We start from the raw sequence: 20,394 nt of genomic DNA, 5'->3' as shown, positions 1-20,394 counted from the left end.
TCTTGTGAACCATGGTTCTTTTATATAAACATATTTTAACTGTGTGTGGAACAAATTTACCCCGAACCGCATTCAAGTGTTCCTGAAACAACCTTTACAGTTCCATTGCGGATTTCACTTTGAAAATGTTTTCCCAATTTACACTCCCAATTTGCTCCTAATACCATTTTAACTATCCATCCACTAATTAAATACTGCCACGTATCGTCTGCTATTATCCGTGTCCATGACCATGAAAAAGTTGGGGTGTTGTGGTCACTATCTCAAAAAAGTCATCCATCGTGACATCTGTCACCTGACCAGCATCTTTGCTTCATACTAGATACAGTATGGCAACTCCTCCAGCTATCCCATCCACATACTATGTCAAGAATCCTTCCTGGACACACAGTGCATTTCGCCTCATTGACACATTTTGGGAAAAGGAGGTGGGGTCAGCATCAGGAAAGTTGAGGTCAACAGCAATAACAACTTTTTTTGCTTTTGCACCTTTCCCAAAACTGCCAAGTTATCTGCTCCCATTATCCCAGTAGCTTTGGGGGAGGCCTAGGGAATACTGCCAGAATGAAAGCCCCCTTCCGGTTTCTGACTTTCACCCCACATTGATGTCCTCTGTTTATGTAGCTGTAATACCATCCTTGATTAGTAAAAACAATTCTCCCCCTTTCACCACCTCCCCATATCTATTCGGAAACAACGAAAACCTGGAGCATCAAACACCGATCCTGCCCTTGTAATAGTCAAGTCTGTGTAATGGTGATAACATGTTCCATCCATGTACTGAACAATATTCTAAGTTACTCTTATTTTTAATACTTGTTGTACTGAATAAAAACATTTCCAACTGACTGCCTGATGCCCTGTCCACAACCGATCCTTCCATAGTCTCTCTGAACATCAACTCTTCTATCATCTGACCCAACACTCTGGTTCCCATTCCGCAAAGACTGAGTTTAAACCGACCCCGGCAGCTCCAGCAGTCCTGGCTGCAAGAACATCCGTTCATCTCAAGTGCAGATATAACCTGTGCCTCTGGTACAGGGTCAAATGGGAACATGACTTCATTGCAAAACTCATTTTGCTTAATCACAGATTCGTAGGTTCTGACAATTTATTAGGAGAAAAGTACGTGATGACGACAGGGTATGTAAATGTAAATTATTGGTTGGCATTTGCTAGTTAGGACTGAATGAAATGTGGTGCTGGGACATTTGGCTTCAAGAGGGTTTGCTCTTAGCAGGGGCTTGCACGACGATATACTCGAGGGCAAGTATATCATTGCAGTTTGCAATAGACAGAGGAGTCAATGACATGTTGTTGTAGTTCATGATAATTCCACATTTCTGCAATTGCTACAGCAGGAAACAACTGCGGCGTCTTCCAGAGGGAGGGAATTCTCAACACATTTTGAGATGATTGTGACCTAACACAGACAAGCAAGGAAACATCAGAAGTGATGTTTGAAATGAGCAAACAATATGAGGGGATGTGTGTGGCTTCAGGGAGCTGATGCTGACAGCACATCAGTAGATCTGGAGTGATTGCAACTGGGTCTGATAGACGCATAAATGGTATTTCGAGGCTCATTTAGTCTCAGTCCAGTTATTTCCTACCTTCCTTGGTATAGAAATGTAATGTCTAAAAGATCAGTGTTAGAATAAATGAGACTCACCAAACTTTCTCCTGACTGAATGAATGGAAACTCCGTCAGAAGGTTTACTCCAGTTGATGCTCTGAACCCTTGGGCAGGTTCACTTGTTGCTGTTATCTCATCTTCATTCGTGGTTTTCTTCCAATAAATCTCTCACCGCAGATCTAACGTTAACTAGAGAGATAATGATGCATGTTAACAATACAAACGAGAACAAAGCATTAAATGAAAATTTAAATCTTGAACACGTATATTAAGATCTGAGTGAAGACATCTGTAACTGACCCACACACTTTATAAAATCTGACATGTGATACAAAGGAACACACACAAAATGCTGGAGGAACTCTTCCAGCCAGGTAGCATCTGTACGTCAACTCTACTCTCTTCCACAGATGCGGCCTGGCCTGCTGAGTTCCTCCAGCATTTTGCGTGTGTTACTATCCAGCATCTGAAGATTTTCTCTTGTTTGTGATGGGATACAAAGAAGTCATCATTCAGTCATGGTATATACATAGGAGTAGAATTAGGTGATGTGGTCATTCTTGCCTGCTCCATAATCAATCTTGGAGGATGTTTTTATCCAAACACAGTAGTCTTGTTTTTCTGCTGTAATACTCAACCTATTTATCAATCCAGAACATGAATATACCCAACGACAGCCTCCACCACCCTCTGTGGCAACAAATTCCACAAATCAACCAACATTTGGCTAAAGTAATTGCTCTCATCTCAGTTTTTAAGTGAAGCTTCTTTATTCTGAGGTTGCACTCTCAGATCCCAGACTCCCCATCTAATTGAGATATCCTCTCCATTCCCATTGCATCCAGATTTGTTGTTATTCAGTTGGTGTAAATAATCAGCCCCGCCCAAACTTCCTGTTCCCCGTCCCCCCCCCCCCCCACCAAACCCCAATCACCATCACTCTGAACTCCACTGAACACAGGCCTAGGGCCATCAAATGCTTCTCATGCATAATGCTGATCATTCTTCAACTTATTCTTGTGAACCTTGTTAGTAAAAACTGTACTGAACACATTTCCAGGAATAACAGGACATTTGGTGCCAGGATAAATTACTGAGAAATGCTGTGGTTTCTTTACTCTTCTACTGTCACAAAACGAGTGCTGATGCACTTGTCCATTTCCAGGAGATTTAAAGTATTCCAGGGTGAATGTAATAAAGAGAAACTGGAATTATAGAGACGGTCAGCAGGTGAGGAGCTGCCGTGGGGAGCGGAGCAAAGTTAGCGATTCGGTTTCCTAAACTTTCGTCAGAATGGATTCAAACAAAATCCAGTTTTTAGTGGAAATCTTGGGTTGTTCTCCTTGGAACGGTGGGGACTCGGGGAGGGGGAGATCTGATAGAGGTTTGTAAGATTATGAAAGGCATAGACAGGGAGTATCTTTTTCTGCTGTTTAGAAATGTCTAGTACCACTGGAAATGCATTGATGGGGTGAGGGAGTAGATGTCGGTGTTTTGCCGTGGTGTTCCTGCCACTTCCCATTCACAAACTAAGGTGGAGCTCTCTGCTGGGACCAGGGCTCAGGCTGGTTCACCAGTCTGTAGATTGTGAGAGGATGCCTGGAACCTAATCACCCTCGGCCGAGGCCGGGGCTCAGGCTGGTTCACCAGTCTGTAGATTGTGAGAGGATGCGTGAAATCATCCTTGTGAACCTCCTCTGGACCCTCTCTGTGGAACACAACCAGTCAGTGGCAGCCAATCAGAAAATGATCCTTTTGTTCCTACTCATTGCCTCCAACCAATCAGTCAATGCTCTAACTATGATAGTAACTGTCCTGTAATACCATGAGCTCTTAACTTGGTAAGCAGCCTCATATGTTTTCAAAGGCTTTCTGAAAAACCAAATGCATCACCTTTATCTGTCCTACTTGCAATCTCCTCAAAGAACTCCAATAGGTTCAACAGGCAGGATTTTCCCTGAAGGAAACCATGCTGACTTTGTACAATCATTTACTGTGTCACCAAGTCCTTCATCACAACATGGTTAGCAATTCACCCTAACATTTTCCCAAACACTGAGGTCAGGCGAACTGGTCTGGTCTATACTTCCCTTTCTGCTGGTTGGGACTTCATCTTGTCTCCAGCAGCTGAAGGCAGCGCATTTGATCACTATCTTATTGCTGCGTGGGACCTTGCCAGTTCACTGTGATGTTTCCCGCAGTGTAACAAGAACAAAATATACAATTATAAATTAGAAAATGCTGATAAGTCAGTACATCCGTGAAAGGAGAAATGGTGCAAGTGCCAGTATCAGAAATGGGACTGTCCACGATGCCACCGATCTGCTAAGCGTTTCCAGCATTTTCTCCTTTTTACTTTAAATTTCCTGCAAATGTAGATTTTTTTCTCTTTATTTAAATGCACAGATAGTAACTGATTGTAAAATGTCTGCAAAACCTCAGACAGAGCAAATGCTACACCACTCCAACCAATTTATTAGTTCTGAATTCATTCTGACCCTGGTGTAACACATCCCATACAGTCAATGCTCACAGCATCCTTTCCTCCCACTATCACTCTGATGCAGTTGCTGCTGAGGCCGAACCTTCCCGATCAGCTGCCATGCGGGATCTTGATACAGACTTTACCAAAGTTCAGATGAACAACATCACTGCCCAACTTCACCTAACTCCCTAGTGAACTCTTAAATAGTCTCCAAAACACTTGACGATATGATGTCCTAGTGGGCAGTTTAGACGGTGCTCTTCCAATAACCAATGTCCAACATCCCGGGATTTCAGCTTCACTGCAGACTGAGGAAATTCTGATCCCAGCTGTCGAATTACCAACCTGGACTGAAGCCCGTATACTGCCAGTTCCATATCAGAGTCACCGGCCCAATATCAAAGATGCTTTGGTGCCGGCGATTTGCCGTGGTGTTCCTGCCATTTCCGATTCACAGACTAAGGTGGAATTGGAACCTAATGACCCTCTGCCGGGGCCGGTGCTCAGGCTGGTTCCCCGGACTGTATAGAGGATGCGGATACACTTCAGCCTGACCCCAGCAGCTAAACCGAGTACATTTGATCACAATCTTCCTGCTGTGTGGGATCTTGCCAGCAGAGCTGGCTGTTGTGTTTCCTGCAGTGTAACAGGAACAAAATGTAAAATTATAAAGTAGAAAATGCTGGGAACTCAGTACATCAGACTACATCGCTGAAAGGAGAAATGATGGAAGACCCAATTTTCAGAACTGAGACTGTCCAAGATGCTGCCGATCTGCTGAGCGTTTTCAGTATTTTCTCCTCTTGACTTTAAATTTCCTGCAACTGTAGTATTTCTCCCTCTTTATATTAATGCACAGATAGCAACCGATTGCCACCCTGAACTGTAAATGCCACCCCACCCCAAACAATTTGTTAGTTCTGAATTCATTCTGACCCTGGTGTAACACATCTCATACAGTCAATGATCACAGCATCCTTTCCTCCCACTATCACTCAGTTACATTTGCCCCTGAGTCCACTGTCTCTACCCTGAGAGGCGGTGACCACAGAACAATAAAATGTGCAACATTTGCTGCAGCTCTGACGGGCTGTTACCCTGGAAACGGAGGAACTGGCTTGCTGAAAATAATCGAAAAGGAAATAACAAATTCATCATATGCCACAAGTGTCATTATGGCAAAGATTAACACTGCAAATATTTTGTAATGCTGAAACTATAATTGTAATGGCTGTTTTTATGCTGTCCCGTGCTGTTTTCAATTAAACCTCTGGTAGCACCAGTGATCAAAATCCGAATGAGGTAAAGGGTGAAGTTCACAATGAAGGCAAAGGTTAGAGGAAAGATTGAAGAAATATACCATTGATGTCTTTGGATACAGACTGGACAGAGGTTGAACAAGATTGTTGATATATATCATTGAGGTGGCAGGATACAGACTGGACAGAGGTTGAACAAGATTGTTGATATATATCATTGAGGTGGTGGGATACAGACTGGACAGAGGTTGAACAAGATTGTTGATATATATCATTGAGGTGGCAGGATACAGACTGGACAGAGGTTGAACAAGATTGTTGATATATATCATTGAGGTGGTGGGATACAGACTGGACAGAGGTTGAACAAGATTTTGATATATATCATTGAGGTGATGGGATACAGGTTGGATAGAGTTTGAACAAGATGGTTGATATATATCATTAAGGTAGTCGTATACAGGCTGGACAAGATGGTATATATATATAGTGCAGGGAATTGAATTGAATTGACCTTATTACTTAGAACTTCCATATACACGAGGAGTAAAAATATTTACGCTCAGTCTTCGTCTAAATGTGCAATGTGCATTTTATAGTACAGTCAATATAACAGAGAAAAACATTTGTATCAGCATGAATTAATCAGTCTGATGTCCTGGTGGAAGAAGCTGTCCCAGAGCCTGTTGATCCTGCCCTTTATGCTTTGGTAGCATTTCCCCAATGGTAGCAGCTGGAAAGGTTTGTGGTTGGGGTGACTCGGGTTCCCAATGATCCTTCAGAACCTTTTTATACACCTGTCGCTGTAAATGTTCTGAACATTGGGAAGTTCACATCTACAGCTGTGCTGGGCTGTCCGCACCACTCTCTGCAGAGTCCTGTGATTGAGGGAAATACAGTTCACATTCCAGGCAGAGATGCAGCCAATCAAGATGCTATCAACTTTGCCCTGCAGAAAGTTCTTACAATTTGGGGGCCAATACCAAACTTCCTTAACCATCTGAAGTAAACGAGGTGCTGTTGTGCATTTTTTCACCACGCAGCCGGTATGTACAGACCACGTGAGATTCACAGTGATGTTTATGCCGAGGAACTTAAAGCTGTTCACTCTCTCAACCCCAGATCCATTGATGTCAATAGGGGTTAGCCAGTCTCCTTTCCTCCTGTAGTCCACAACCACATCACTGTGTCAGGGTGTGAACTTCTTTTCTGTAGGCTGCCTCGTTATTATTACAGATTAGGCCAATCAGTGTAGTACCTCAGCAAATTTAATTAGCAGATTGGAGCTGTGGGTGGCAACCCAAGTCATGGGTGCACAGAAAGTAAATGAGGGCGAAGGAGGAAACACAGAGGGGCACGTGTGCTGAGGGTTAAAGTGCCACAGGTGAGGGAGCCCACTCTTACCACCTGCCACCAATCTGACAGGAAGTCCAGGATCCAGCTACATAAGGCAGGGTGAGGTCTCTGAGATACTTGTCAATACTTCGTGCCTTCATATGGCTATTGCTCTGCCCATGACTGAAAGGAACTGCAGAGAACTTTGGAGCACAGAACACTCAGCTGAGGACATCAGAGAAACAAGCCTGCCGTCCATGGACTCTTCCTACACATCCGCCAGCATCAGAAAAGCAGGCCAAAGAATCCCACAACGTCAAACCCACTCTCCCATAGGGGAATAGATACCACCAGGACCAAGAATGGTTCCCCATCCCTGACATATTTAGTTGTTTGTTTTTTTTTCTCTCTCTCTGCCCATCACTCTGCCTGTTCTCCATCTCCCTCTGGTGCTCCCCCCTCCCACTTTCTTTATCCCGAGGCCTCCCGTCCCATGATCCTTTCCCTTCTCCAGCTCTGTATCACTTTCGCCAATCACCTTTCCAGCTCATAGCTGCATCTCACTCCTCCGGTCTTCTCCTATCATTTCGCATTTCCCCCTCCCCCCACTACTTTCAAATCTCTTAGTATCTCTCCTTTCGGTTAGTGCTGACGAAGGGTCTCGGCCCGAAACATCGACAGTTCTTCTCCTTATAGATGCTGCCTGACCTGCTGTGTTCCACCAGCGTTTTTTGTGTGTTGTTTGAATTTCCATCATCTGCAGATTTTCTCTTGTTAACACATTAAATTCACTGGGTTTTTTATTTGTCAGAGTGTGCTGCTCGTATGTTTAATTAGTAACAGGACATTCGCCCCCTCAGTCCTGTTCCGCCATTCTCTATGATCACAGCTGGACTGTGATCTCAGTGACACATCCCTGCGACTGTCAGCAACACGTTACTCCCTTGTCCGTCAGTAATCTGCGTTCGGTGGAATTAAACATATTGAAAGAAGGCTCTGCTTTTCTTTCCCTTTGAGGAAGAGAATTCCAATGTCACACTAGTTACGCCTCAGAAAAAAATAACCTAATCCATCTTCATCTGTTTCAGCTCCCCCTACAGTAGCAAACATGTTCTCCATATGCCTATTCAGAATCCATGTGATGTTCAATGTCCCCAGCAAGGGCTCAATTTCTAAACACCAGCGGATAACAACAAATCTCTTCTCCTTCATCTAAATAACAATGAATACATTCAACTCCCCGTCTTTATCTAATAACAGCGAATGTAGTCAAATGCCTCCGTCCATCCAGTACCCGAAGATAAAATCGTGTTACCTCTAATTCTACTAAGACAGCGAAAACAACCTGCGGTTGATAAACGTGGCGGTGCGGTAGCAATGTTCAGTTGATAACACGCTCATAAATGAACTTCACCCTACTCAGCATGTAACGCCACATCTTGTTCCACAACGTGTGTGTTAAACCACACAAAGTCTCATTTTCTTTATACGAGTCTCTCTTACAAGTGCTCCGAGCCGGAATGAATACTTCAGTGCGAATGCAATGATGAACTTTCTCTAAAAAGTTTGATCCGCACCAGAGAGGAATCACAACCTGTATCCTGGTTCGGTTCGGCTGGTGTTATTGCTTTAATTTATTGTTCATCTTGGGAGCAGTTAATTTTCGGATTATAAACCCCAGCGACAGCTCAGGGCAAAGATCGCTGTGGGTTTATTGCACAGAGACAGCAGAATGAAAGGCGCTGTCAACTCTGATGAAATATTATGAATTTGGTGTATTTTTTTTCTTTTGATCTCAGTTAAATCCTGGTCCAGATTCAACTGTGCCCCAGTTGTCTTGAGCTGGCCTAAAGGTCAGCCTATTTGTAAAGAGCCATTTTTAACACTTGCTCTTAGTTGGATTGTACAGTAATGGGCGAATTGGGGAGCATCTGTGCGGAGGTAACCGTCTCCCAGAGATAACAACTGGTGAAAGTCGACAGAAAGATAAGAAAGCCCTTCCCCTTCAGTTTATTATTCACTTACTGGAAACAAGTTAGTGTGTCACAGCAGCAACCGTATGAAATTATGATCATTTCCCGTTGGCAAATTTGCCTAGCATCGCACTTATTTTACAAATACCTGAACCATTCCTGGTTAGAAAACGATGGGGGAAAAATACTAAACATAAAACTCACTGGGTTTCTTATTTCTCAGAGTGTGCTGCTCGCATGTTGAATTAGTAACAGGACATGCACTCACTCAGTGCTATTCCTGCGTTCTCCATTATCACAGCTGGACTGTGATCTCAGTTGGACATCTCTGCGACCACCTGCAGCACGTCACTCACCTGTCCAGAAACTGTGTAAAAAAATCTGCTTCTCTTTTCCTTTGAAAAGAGTTTCACCTCATAAAAATAACCTAATGTATTTCACATGTTTCCGCTTCCCCTGGAACAGCAAATGATAGTATTGATATGGCAGCAATACTAGAAAACTGCCCTGACAGGTGGGCTTATTAAAACACCATAACACAGCCCAGTACAGTCCCTGTTCTTACCTGGTGCTGGACTCCTGAGTCTGGTTTCAGTGAATCCGAGTGTCTGAACTTTATGGGCCCTAACAGTAAGTGAACACACCCTGAGCAATGTTCAGTTGATAACACGCTCATACACCTGAACATCGGCGCCTTCAGAAGGTAACGCCACACCCTGTTCCACAAACCTTGTGTTAAACCACACAAAGTCTCATTTTGCATGAACGTCTTCCTAACATGTGGATCGATGCAGAATTACTACATCAGTATACAGTGGCAATGGTTACCTTTCTCTCTAAAATTTGATCTGCTCCAGAGTGGAATCACATCCCGCATCCCGGTTCAGTTAGCCTAGTACAGTCTGATACACTCTTCACCCTGGGGCCGGTTTATTGTCAGACTATAAACCACAGCACCATCTACAGCTTTATTGCATTTAGATGGCAGAAGAAAGGACAGTGTTGACTCTGGTCAAATTATGCATTTGGGATAATCTTTTGCATTGAACACTGCACACTTCCTTTCTCCAGATCTAACGGTGCACCAGCTGTCTGGAGATGCCGTGATCTCAGGTTCTGCCTTTTCATGAAGCCATTTTCAACCGTTGTCCGCAGGTGGATCATTGGGGCAATTGACCATTTGGGGAGCAACTGTACCGAGATTACCATCTCCCAGGATTACCCTTCCCTTCAGTTGATTGCTCACTTACTGGAACAACTTTCCATGTCAGAGCGGCAATAATGAAATTACATTGAATTTGCCTGACATTGCCTTTATTTTACAGACACATCAACTGTTTCTCATCAGTCAGTGATGGGAAATTTCTGAACTCTAAATTCACTGCATCTCCTATTTGTCTGAGATTGATACTGCCATATTGTATTAGCACTAGGATATTCGGACTCTCAATCCTGTTCCGCCATTCTATAAGCTCATCTCAGCAGCCCAATCCTGCGTCCGCTTGCAGAAACCTTTCCTGTCAAGAATCTGTGCCCTGCGGAATTCATCACATTGAAAAATAAAAATTCTTTCATCCCCCCGACAGGAGCAAATATATTTTATGCAGTTTTTTCCTCAGAGAATTGTGAGTGCGTAGAATGGGCTCCCGGCAACATTGGTGGAGGCGGATACAATTGGGTCTTTTAAGAGACTTTTAGATAGGTACATGGAGCTTGGAAAAATAGAGGGCTATGGGTAACCCCAGTAATTTCTAAGGTAGGAACATGTTCAGCACAGCTTTGTGCACCGATGGGCCTGTATTGTGCTGTAGGTTTTCTATGTTTCTATATGCTCCAGATTCCTGTCAAGATCCCGCTTGAGGCTGTGTGTTCCAAGCAAGGGCACAATTCATTTATCCATATAATATCAAACACAATCAAGTCCCCGTCTTTGCCTAATATCAATGAATACAGTTATATTCTCCATTCATCCACTAACAGTGCATTAGATAGATTCAACTCTAATTCTTCTAATTCAGCAAACAGAAACAAAAGCTCACAGGTATTTCCTGAAAGGGAATTCACACCAACCAACTATCAATGTACTAAATCTTCTTTGATTGACATTCGTTCTGAAAAAAACACGTCACAGCTTGCGGTGACCCTCCTCAGGTCTGAGAAACAGGCAATGAAATGAACCCATTAACTCCTTACATCGGCAAAATGGATCGACCTTACCTCCAAATTCTTTACACTGCATTCAGAAATGTACAGAAAGTGTGATGTGGCCAGTAGAACTGCTCAGAAAGTTGCTTCAGATAGCTGAAGAAAATAATCAGGATAATTTCAGACATGAGAAATTCTGCAGATGCTGGTAATCCAAGCAACACACCCACATAAAATGCTGGAGGAATTCAACAGGCCAGGCAGCATCTATGGAAAAGAGTACAGACAATGGTGCAGGCCGAGAGTTAGTCCTGCTGAAGAGTCCCAGACTGAAACTTTGACTGTACACTTTTCCATAGATGTTGCCTGGCCTGCTGAGTTCTTCTGGCATTCTGTGTGTGTGATCGGAATAGATTACTGCGAGAAGCTGTGGTTTTTTTAGTGTTCGAGTAACTATCACAAAACGTGCGACTTGGCGCAGATCCTTTTCCAGAAGATTTAAACCATCCGAAGGTGAAAGTAATAGAAAGAAACTATAGTCATGAGAAACGCTCTGCAGGTAAGCAACAGCTTTGGGAAGAGGAGCAAAGTTAACGATTCGCATCACAACCTTTCATCAGAATAGCTTCAAACATTTTCTGGTTCAGTGCAGATCCCCAGCATCTTGAGTTGCTGTTTGATTTCCTCTGACTGACAGCCGTCAGTGAGGGTGAATTTCTAAACCTGATTTAAACACTGAACCCCCGGGTCTATTACTACTGGTGTGAAAACAGCGCAGTCTATTTAATCAAAGCCTCTTCCTGTGAGGAATGGAAAAGGAACTTGTTCTCTCCTCAGATTATCAGACATTGTTGCCAAAGGAACTCCAGAACCAAACAATGGAGCCCAGAGGAAAAATATTTGCTCAGCACCTCATAAAACCAGGTAGCTTGATCCGCAGTCCATTCTAACTGGGTGAAAAACTGTGATATCCCATCACCCAAGCTTACAGGGACTTGCCACTTAACCACCCGGTATGGTGAACTTTTTTTTAAAGCTATTATTAATGCTTTTTGAGTTAGTGATTTAGATGCATATCATATTATTACTGAGTTAAATATTGTATGTAATTAGTTTTTGCTACAACAAGTGTATGGGACATTGGAAAAAAGGTTGAATTTCCCCATGGGGATGAATAAAGTATCTATCTATCCATACCTGTCTGGAAAAGCTCCCCCTGCTGACTGCTCCTGTGGCTCCTCCCACTGACCGTGGCTCCTCCCACGGAACCCGGTATAAAGGCAATTGGGGTCTCCGCCCTGGTCTCAGTCTCCAGGATGCAGTGTGGTGGTCAATTGCTGCTTGTTCTTTCTTCCAGCCAATAAAAGCGGATATCTCGCCTTACGTCTCCAAGAGTTATTGATGGTGCATCAATTTTATTGGCTGGAAGAAAGTAGACAGTATCTCAACCCGGGAGTGTGTGATGTGACAGTGTGGAGGGAGATTCAAACTGTGTCTGACCCTGGGAGTGTGGGATGGGAGAAGTGGAGGGAACTTCTCTCTGAGTCTTACCACGCATGTGTGTAATGGGACGATGTGGAGGTAGCTTCATACTGTTTCTGACCCCGGGAGTGTGTGATGAGCCGGTGAGGCAGGAGATTAACTATGTGCCTGTGGTGAACTACATGTACCTGTCTGGACAAGCCCCCCCTGCTGACTGCTCCTGTGGCTCCTCCCACTGACCGTGGCTCCTCCCATGGACCCCGGTATGAAGGCGATTGAAGCCTGAGTCCCGGCCTGTCTCCAGGATGTAGTGTGGTGGTCAATTGCTGCTTGTTCTTTCTTCCAGCCAATAAAAGCCTATACCTCTCTGAGAGTTATTGATGGTGCATCACCCGGCAAGTCTCAGACTGGTGGCTGTTGTTAGTAAATTCCCAACAATCAATATCCATCCACCGGAAACTTCTGTTTCACAGCAGGACGACGAAAATCCCGTCACAACCTCCGATGTCCAAACACTGCCAGTTCCATATTCCCAGAGTCCCCATCCCTGGATTTTAATCCAAGCACCAAAACACTCAAGACTCTTTGCTGCTGGTAATATGCTCCGGCGTCTCGGTCATACCCAGTTCAAAAACTAACACTCCCACACCAACCCACAGAACACTGAGAACATGATGATCCTCTGAATGGGCCGGAGATCGCACTGGAAAACCTGGCAGTCACCAGAGGGCAAGAATACGTCTCACATTGTCTCCTGAAGCTAAACTGAACTCATGTTATCATTATCTTATTGAACGAGACCTTCCCCAGCATAATTAATGATCACATTTCCTGCAGGGTAACAGGAATAAAATGTTTTTTTTTTAAATTATGATACTGAATATGTGCTGGTAACAGTATATGAGATAGGATCAGTGGAAAGAGAAATAGTGGAAGACCTGGTATTGGAATCGTGACAGAGCAAGATGCTGCCCAATTACTGAATGTTCTGACCATGAAATATATGAGCATAAATAGATCGTTTGGCCCATCGAGTCTGTTCTTCCATTTCATAGTTGTTCCATTGTCCCTCTGAGCCACAATCTTCTGCTCTCATCCCATATCACTTTCATCTTCCCACAGTAAAAACTGATCCAAGATACTTTTTCACTTCATCCTCTGTTTTCTTGTCCCACATTATTATTTTCTCAAATTGCAGGGTAAATTCCATCATATTATGATCACTGGCCCTGGATGTTTTTTTGTTTATCTGAATCTCTCTAATAACTTCCAGTTCACTGCACAACACCCAATAAAGAATAGATGATCCCCGAACGGGATCAACCACAAGCTGCTCTCAAATTCTGCCTCTTGGGATCCAGCACCAACCCGATTTTACCATGTTAAAATATCCCACGGCTATCGTAACACTGCCCTTTTGAGATACATTTTCTATCTCCCGTTGTAATTTTTAGACCATGTCATTACTACAGAGTGGGGGTCTGTATATAATCCCCATCAGGGTCTTTGTAACACTTGAAGTTTCCTAGATCTACCCACAATGATTCAAGACCTTCCTACCCAATGTCAGTTCTTTCTAATGATTTGATTTCATTTTTCACCAACAGTCACGTCACCCTTTCTGCTGACCTGTCTGTCCTTTCGATACAGTGTGTATCCTTGGTTGTTAAACTCCCAGATAAAATATTCTTTCAGCCAAGATTCAGTGACACCCACAATGTCATACATGCCGATCTGTAACTTTGCTGCGTTCGTCTATTATTCCATACACTGCACGCATTCAACTGTAACACTGTCAGTCTTGTACTCTCCCATTTCCATTTTATTTGCTTTTATGTTGAAACATCCCATTGACTGCAATTTTGCCCTATCATCAGCCTCCCTTTTCTAGCAGTTTCACTGCACACTGCCATGTTTGTGAACCAACTACCCCATTACCACAAACACTACAGCACAGTACAGGCCCTTCAGCCCTCCATGTTGTGCCGACCCATACAATCCTTAAAAAAAGTACTAAACCCACACTACCCCATAACCCTCCATTTTTCTTTCATCCATGTGCCTGTCCAAAAGGCTTTTAAATACCCCTAATGTTTTAGCCTCCACCACCATCCCTGGCAAGTCATTCCAGGCACTCACAACTCGCTGTGTAAAAAACATACCCCTGATGTCTCCCCTAAACTTCCCTCCCTTAATTTTGAACATATGCCCTTTGGAGTTTGCAAATGATGCCCTGAGAAACAGGTACTGACTATCCACCCTATCTATGCCTCTCATAATCTTGTAGACCTCCATCAAGTCCCCTCTCATTCTTCTATGCTCTAAAGAGAAAAGTCCCAGCTCTGCTAACCTTGCTTCATATGACTTGTTTTCCAAACCAGGCAACATCCTGGTAAATCTCCTCCGCACCCTCTCCATAGCTTCCACATCCTTCCTATAATGAGGTGACCAGAATTGAACACAATACTCTAAGTGCGATCTCACCAGACATTTGTAGAGTTGCAACATGACCTCTCTAATCTTGAACACAATCCCCCTGTTAATGAAACCTAGCATCCCATAGGCCTTCTTATACCCTATCAATCTGTGCAGCGACCTTGAGGGATATATTGATTCGAACCACAAGGTGCCTTTGTTCATCCACACTCTTATGTAACTGATCATTAATACTGTACTCAGTCTTCTGGTTTGTCCTTCCAAAATGCATCACCACACACGTCCGGATTGAACTCCATCTGCCATTTTTCTACCCAACTCTGCAGCCTGTCTATATCCTCTTGTAACCTTCGACAACCTACAGCTCCATCCATTCTCAACATTATAACCCCAGGTCCCATCCTCCTGCAAAATTAGCCCTCCTGAATCGTTCTGGAAAACCTGCCCGGAAGGATCTTGGTTCCCCTCCTTTCTCCTCCCCCCTCTCTCCCCATCTCTCCCCCACTCACCCAACCCTCCCCCTCTCTCCTGCCCGCCCTCACTCCACCCTCTCCGCGCTCTCTCCCCCCCCCCAATATTCAGCAGAAGCAGATTATTACAATCCTGTAATCTCTGCATTTTAAGTATCACTGCCAGATGCATGTCTGTTTTCCTTAAAAACACACACACAGAAAAAAAAGCATTCATGTCCATAATGCCACACAGCTTTAAAGACAATATTGAACAGGTAGAAACACTGGAAATCCTCTCCTGATGAGGAATGTATAGAAACATCACAACGTTCCCCACCCAGTACGGTCTCTGTGTGTACTCGGTGCTGAGCTTCTGTTTCTGTTCCAGCGAATCCGAGTACCTCAACTTAGTGGGTGCAAACAGTATGTGAACACACCGTGAGCGAGATTCAGTTGATAACACACATATAAACCTGGGCTTCACATCAGTCAGCACGTAATTCCACACCCTGTTCCACAGCGCATTAAGTATATGACACAAAAGCTGATTCAAGCAAATAATTCTACTGGGCTGTTCGGTCCAGGCTTCCTATTGTGCCTCAGTGCACGGTGACACAGATTACATCCAGTATCTGTCCACAATTCGATCTGCTCCAGGGAGCAACCGCGACCCGCATCCCGGCTCCTTTCAGTTCGTGTCACAACACTAATTCATTGCAACACGCTCAGAATGCTGGAGGAACTCAGCGGGCCAGGGCCAGGAGGCATCTACAGAAAACAGTCGACATTTTGGGCCGAGACCTTTCGGCAGCACCGCCACCACTTTCTGGCACTCCGTCCGCCAGAAAAAAAACGGTATCTCCCAGTGGCCGGCCATTTTAATTCTACTTCCCATGCACATCCTGACATGTCAATATATGGCCTCCTCACCTGCCGTGATGAGGCAACACTCAGACTGGAAAAGAAACACCTTATATTCTGTCTGGGTAGCCTCCAACCTGATAGCATGAATATCGATTTCTCAAACTTCAGGTAATAACGCACCCCCCTCCCCTCACCATTCCCCATCCCCATTTCCCTCTCTGGCCTTATCTCCTTACCTGTCCATCGCCTCCGTTGGGTGTTTCTCCCCACTTTTCCTTTTCCATGACCTTCTGTCCTCTCCGAACAGATTCACACTTCTCCAGCCCTACATCTCTCACCAATCAATTTCCCAGCACTTTACTTCATCCCTCCTCCTTCCAGTTTCACCTATCATTTTCCGCCTCTTCCTCCACTCCCCTCCCCCTCCTTCTAGCTCTGACCTATCATCTCTTTTTTGTCCGGTCTTGCTGAAACATCGTCTGTACTCTTTTCTATACAGTTTGACCTACTGAGTTCCTCCAGCATTTTGTTTTTGTTGCCTGGATTTCCAGCTTCTGCATATTTTCTCTTGGCATTAATTTATTGTATATTTGGGGATCAATTTATTTTCAGACTATAAACCGTAGCGGTAGGCGAGGGCAAAGATCCCCGTGAGCTTATAGGAAAGGCACAGCAGCAGGACGGGCGCTGTCTACTCTGGTGAAAAGTTATGATTTTGGAATAATATTTTCTTTTGAACACCGGACATTCCCTTTCGCCAGATTGTGCCCCAAATGTCTGGAGCTCCATTGATCTCAGAGTCAGCCCTTTGATAAAGCAAACTTCAGTATTTGTCCACAATGGGGCCATTACAATAATGGGCAAGGCAGCAACTGTGTCGAGATTACAAACTGGAGAAAACCACACCCTAACAAGTACAGCAAGATAAGAATATATTTCACCTTGAAATTAATGTTCACTTATTAGGAATAAGTAACCTGATCGATCAGATAAAATTATGACTAATGGGTCTGTTTACTCTACTCCTGTTGGTGTGTTTCCTCGCTATCACTCATACTTTACAAATAGCTGAGCTGTTTCCCTTTACTGATCGATGAAAATCCCTTTAGCATTAAATTTACTAGATGTGTTTTGTCAGCCAAAGGATGCTGATGGGAGATTTAATAAAATTCACATGCTGAATTTACTGTGACCGATCTAGTCTGTGATCTCAGCACCTTAATTCTGCTTCTCACCTGTAACATCTCACTCACTTGTCCTTCAAAGACCATTACAGTGCGCAGATTACAGAATTAATTGTAATAATCTGCTTCTCCTGAATATTGCGGAGGCCATTCCAATGAGACACTAGACCCAGAGAGAGAGAGAGATGGGGAGAGAGGCAGAGAGAGACACAGAGAGAGAACATCTCAATTGCCTTCAACTGGCGGTGCCTGCTTTCAGTACAATCTGATATATTTTGTTTTAATTTCCCCCTCCCTTTTCTCTCTCTCTCTCTCTCTCTCTCTCTCTCTCTCTCTCTCTCTCTCTCTCTCTCTCTCTCTCTCTCTCTCTCTCTCTCCCTCTCTCTCTGACCATCACTCTGCCTGTTCTCCATCTCCCTCTGGTGCTCCCCTTTCTTTCTCCCTTGGCCTCCCGTCCCATGATCCTTTCCCTTCTCTAGCTCTGTATCCCTTCTGCCAATCACCTTTCTGGCTCTCAGCTTCACCCCACCCCCTCCGGTCTCCTATCATTTCGCATTTTCCCCTCCCCCTCCTACTTTCAAATCTCTTACTATCTTTCCTTTCAGTTAGTCCTGATGAAGGGTCTCGGCCCGAAATGTCGACAGTGCTTCTCACTCTCGATGCTACCTGGCCTGCTGCGTTCCACCAGCATTTTGTGTGTGTCTCTCTGTCAAACCTTCTTTTGATCTCCCACCTACCCACACACTTCTGATAGAAGGGAAACAACACTGCAGGAGGTGACCCACAACAGGTCTCACCAACCAACTATATAATGGAACCATCACATCTTTACACCCCTCCCAGTCCCCACCCCCCCCCCCCCATAAACTGCAGTGTGAGGAGTTCTCATAATTCTGCCCTCTCCCAGCAGCTACCTACCGAAATGTCGTAAAGGGCAGACAGATAGTGTCGATCCCACCTGTGATGGAATAAGCAAAGCGAATTCTCAGTTCCCTCGGTCAGGGATCAGTAAATCCCCGAGTGTGGACAGATCGGCTTCCTGCCGTTGGGAGCAGTAGCCCGGGGACAGTTCCGAGATGCGGGAAGCTCGCACCTCCCGAGCCTTTGCTGATGATTCGGAGCTGGGTTGAAATTGCGGCGTTTCCGATAACACCTCCAACTACACCGGTTTCCCACGGGACGTGCACAGGAAGTCGATGCATTCAATTAGTTGAAGGGAATTATTAATTCTTTTAAAAGTGATTCGTTACAGTTCAATTGTTGAACAACCCAATAAGTTCTCAGTTTCATTTAAGTGGCTAACTGCCTTTATGATGTTTATATATCAATATACACAGCTCCTTACCTTGTATTGCAGCTTCAGGTTCTGTTACCACCCTGTCCCAGTAGCTGTGTTACGGGTTCTGTAAGTAATGAACACACCCTGGTTAATATTCAGTCAGCTCCTGGTGATAATCATTAACTAAACCCACAGCGTTACCAGCGGGTCTCTCCGCGTCCTGTTCCTTAGCACAGGGTACGTTCTGTCTCCAAACAAACATCACCATGGAGATGAAATGTGATCTCAGTGATTTTGAGAGTGGAATGTTGTCGGTGCCGGAGGGTGCAGTTTGAATATCGCAGGAACTGCTGAACTCCTGGGATTGTCCCATTCAACAGTCTCAGTTTTGCGGAGAATGGCACGGAAGAAGATCAGCGAGCGGCAGTTCTGAGAGCGAAAACGCCTTGTTAATGAGAGAGATTGAATGGGAAAAGCGAAATTGGTTCAATCTGCCAGGAAGGCAACAGTAACTGAAATAACCACGCTGCAAATGCATTGTGCATAGAGGCGTCATTGGACGTGTCACATGTCGAACATTGAAATGGATGGGCTACAGATGTAGAAAACGACGGACATACAATCAGTGGCCGCAGTATTAGGTACGGGACGTGCACAGTACAGTGCCCATTGATATGTGTTTTTGTCAGCCAGAAGTTGCTGACGGGAGATTTAATTACATTGGCATCCTGCATTCACTGTGACCAACGCAGATCTCACTGTGATCTCGGCTCATCAATCCTGCCTCTCACCTGTAACATCTCACTCATTTGTGTATCAAGGGCCACCACACTGCAGGATTACAATATTAACTGAAAGACTCTCCTTCTCCTGAATATTGAGGACAGTCATTCCCATGACACACTATACCCACAGAGAGAGAGAGAGAAAACATCTCAACTGTCTTCAACTGGCGGTGCCTGGTTTCAGATCCTCACACAACAGGAACTATTTTGTCCACATTCCTGTCAAACTCCGCGGCAATACTTTATGACTCATCGAATTTCCCACTCATTTTACCAAATTTCCACAGAAACAATCATGTACATTGTTATTTTAAAAAAAACTGTGATGTATACAAGCAGGTCTCCCCTGTTTTATGTAACACAAGGCAAGATGACAACAGATTCCTCATAGAAAAACTCACGGGGGCAGATATCTGTCTGGTAAACTTTCCTTTCATTTCCCACCTACCCACTCACATCTGACAGAAGGGAAACAACACTGCAGATGGTGATCCTCAACAGGTCTCACCAACCGACTATATAATGGAGCCATCAACTCTTTACACCGCCTTCCTCCATGACTACCCCCCGCCCCGGCTGTAATCTCCAATGTGGGTGGTTCCATACTTTTGACCACGAATCGCAATGCCGTCCAGGATGGACAGATAGTGTCGATCCCGCCAGTGAAGGAATAAGCAAAGCAAATCCTCAGTTCCCTCGGTCGGGGATCAGTAAATCCCCGAGTGTGGGCGGATCGGCCTCCTGCTGTTGCAAGCAGTAGCCCGGGGACAGTTCCGAGATGCGGGAAGCTCGTACCTCCCGAGCCTTTGCTGATGATTCGCAGCTCGGTTGAAAGAGCGGCGATTCCAATAACACTATCAGCTGCCCCGGTTCCCCGCGGGACATGCACAGGAAGTCGATGCATTCAATTAGATGAAGGGAATTGTTAATTCACTTAAAAGCGATTCGCTACAGTTCTAATGTCGATCAACACAATACTTTATCAATCTCATTTGATTGTTCATTTAAGTGTCTGACTGCCTTTGTGATGTTTATATTTCAGTATATAGAGTTTCTTACCGTGTACAGCGGCTCCAGGT

The 20,394-nt window shown here is 44.5% G+C and overlaps 2 protein-coding genes across 4 annotated transcripts in view; both read right to left on the bottom strand.

Moving 5' to 3' along the window:
- LOC140720783 (uncharacterized) overlaps positions 1 to 20,394 on the bottom strand; it is a 421,256-nt gene that overhangs the window by 195,169 nt on the left and 205,693 nt on the right. The window lies entirely within an intron of this gene.
- The window catches only part of LOC140720778 (NACHT, LRR and PYD domains-containing protein 3-like), a 77,189-nt gene that overhangs the window by 20,151 nt on the left and 36,644 nt on the right, over positions 1 to 20,394 (bottom strand). The window contains exon 3 of the mRNA XM_073035614.1: positions 1,673 to 1,825. The gene's annotated coding sequence lies outside the window, so the exon portion shown is untranslated. The remainder of the gene's footprint in view (positions 1 to 1,672; positions 1,826 to 20,394) is intronic.

This window comes from Hemitrygon akajei, unplaced genomic scaffold (assembly GCF_048418815.1).
Source record: "Hemitrygon akajei unplaced genomic scaffold, sHemAka1.3 Scf000047, whole genome shotgun sequence".
NCBI classification, from domain to species: domain Eukaryota; kingdom Metazoa; phylum Chordata; class Chondrichthyes; order Myliobatiformes; family Dasyatidae; genus Hemitrygon; species Hemitrygon akajei.
Note: the sequence above shows the minus strand (reverse complement) of the source record. Positions and strands in the feature narration are given on the sequence as shown.